This window comes from Anomaloglossus baeobatrachus, chromosome 9, assembly GCF_048569485.1.
Source record: "Anomaloglossus baeobatrachus isolate aAnoBae1 chromosome 9, aAnoBae1.hap1, whole genome shotgun sequence".
NCBI lineage: Eukaryota > Metazoa > Chordata > Amphibia > Anura > Aromobatidae > Anomaloglossus > Anomaloglossus baeobatrachus.
Window position 1 is genome coordinate 226142452 of NC_134361.1, and position 2166 is coordinate 226144617.

Genomic DNA, 2166 nt, shown 5'->3' on the forward strand with positions numbered 1-2166 from the left:
GGAGTATATAGGTGGAGTATATAGGTGGAGTATATAGGTGGAGTATATAGGTGGCGTATATAGGTGGAGTATATAGGTGGTGTATATAGGTGGAGTATATAGGTGGAGTATATAGATGGAGTATACAGGTGGAGTATACAGGTGGAGTATATAGATGGAGTATATAGGTGGAGTATATAGGTGGAGTATATAGGTGGAGTATATAGATGGAGTATATAGGTGGAGTATATAGGTGGAGTATATAGATGGAGTATATAGGTGGAGTATATAGGTGGAGTATATAGGTGGAGTATATAGCTGGGGTATATAGGGGGAGTATATAGGTGGAGTATATAGGGGGAGTATATAGGTGGAGTATATAGCTGTAGTATATAGGTGGAGTATATAGATGGAGTATATAGGTGGCGTATATAGGTGGAGAATATAGGTGGAGTATATAAGTGGCGTATATAGCTGGAGTATATAGGTGGAGTATATAGGTGGAGTATATAGGTGGAGTATATAGCTGGAGTATATAGGTGGCGTATATAGGTGGCGTATATAGGTGGAGTATATAGCTGGAGCATATAAGTGGCGTATATAGGTGGAGTATATAGGTGGAGAATATAGGTGGCGTATATAGGTGGAGTATATAGATTGAGTATATAGGTGGAGTATATAGGTGGAGAATATAGGTGGAGTATATAGGTGGCGTATATAGGTGGAGTATAGCGGTATAGTGGTACCTGTCTGTCCCTGGCAGTGTGTCTGTCTGTCGTCTGTGCGCCCGGTCACTGCTCCTCTCTTTTATAGCTGCTGTCAGGCTGTCAGGATTCCCACTTACAGCTGAGCCGCTCTCTCCCGTCTTCTCTCCTCCTTCACAGTTTATCCATTGACTCTATAGCACTCCCCTCCTTCTTCCCTGTTCTGGTCCACACTCTCCACCCACAGCCCCTCTTCCCAAATCCCCCCATGTATCCCCCTCATGGCAATAATGCCTTTATCACTTTGTTTAAGTCTGTCTTACCGTCTGCCCTGACATCACTCATAAACAAAGCATTAACCACTGAGCTGACTCGCAGGAGTCTGGCCATGTTCCAGGCTGTTTTACAATTACAATTCTTGCTGGGGTGATGATAGAGAAATGTTGTAGAGAGAGAAGAGAATGACCAGAGCTGTTACTTAAAGGGGATCTCCATCTGGTCCGAGCAACAAGCAGATAGTTTTCTCATAATTTCAGTGCACATAATACCGCCATATAGTGCTAAGGTAATAGTGCTCACATACTATCACCATAGGAAGCAAGATAATACACAAGTCACACATAATTCCCTTATAAAAACCTCAAATAAATCCGCCATATAGCTCACACAGTTTACTTGAACTTGTATCCCGCCATATAGTGCTAAGGTAATAGTGCTCACATACTATCACCATAGGAATCAAGGTAATGCACAAGTCACAAATAATTCCATTATAAAAAGTTCAAATAAATCCACCATATAGCTCACACAGTTTACTTGAACTTGTATACCGCCATATAGTGCTAAGGTAATAGTGCTCACATACTATCACCATAGAGAAGCCAAATAATACACAAGTCCCAAATAATTCCCTTATAAGAAGCTTAAATAATACCGCCATATAGCTCACACAGTTTACTTGAACTTGTATACCACCATATAATGCTAAGGTAATAGTGCTCACATATCACCCTAGGGAAGCAAAATAAGACCCTTATAAAGAGCTCAAATAATACCGCCATATAGTGCTAAGGTAATAGTGCTCACATACTATCACCATAGAGAAGCCAAATAATACACAAGTCCCAAATAATTCCCTTATAAGAAGCTCAAATAATACCGCCATATAGCTCACATATTTTACTTGAACTTGTATACCATCATATAGTGCTAAGGTAATAGAGCTCACATACAATCACCATAGAGAAGCCAAATAATACACAAGTCCCAAATAATATCTTTATAAAGAGCTGAAATAATACCGCCATATAGTGCTAAGGTCATACTGCTCACATACTATCACCATAGGAAGCAAGATAATACACAAGTCCCAAATAATACCCCTATAAAGAGCTCAAATAATACCATTATAAAAAGCTCAAATAATACCGCCATATATTGATAAGGTAATAGTGCTCACATAATGTCACAATAAAGAAGCCAA

General features: G+C 39.6%; 1 protein-coding gene across 1 annotated transcript in view; it reads right to left on the minus strand.

Moving 5' to 3' along the window:
* Positions 1–847, minus strand: part of ADAMTSL2 (ADAMTS like 2) — a 76506-nt gene extending 75659 nt beyond the window's left edge. The window contains exon 1 of the mRNA XM_075323006.1: positions 726–847. The gene's annotated coding sequence lies outside the window, so the exon portion shown is untranslated. The remainder of the gene's footprint in view (positions 1–725) is intronic.
* Between the last annotated feature and the right edge of the window lie 1319 nt (positions 848–2166).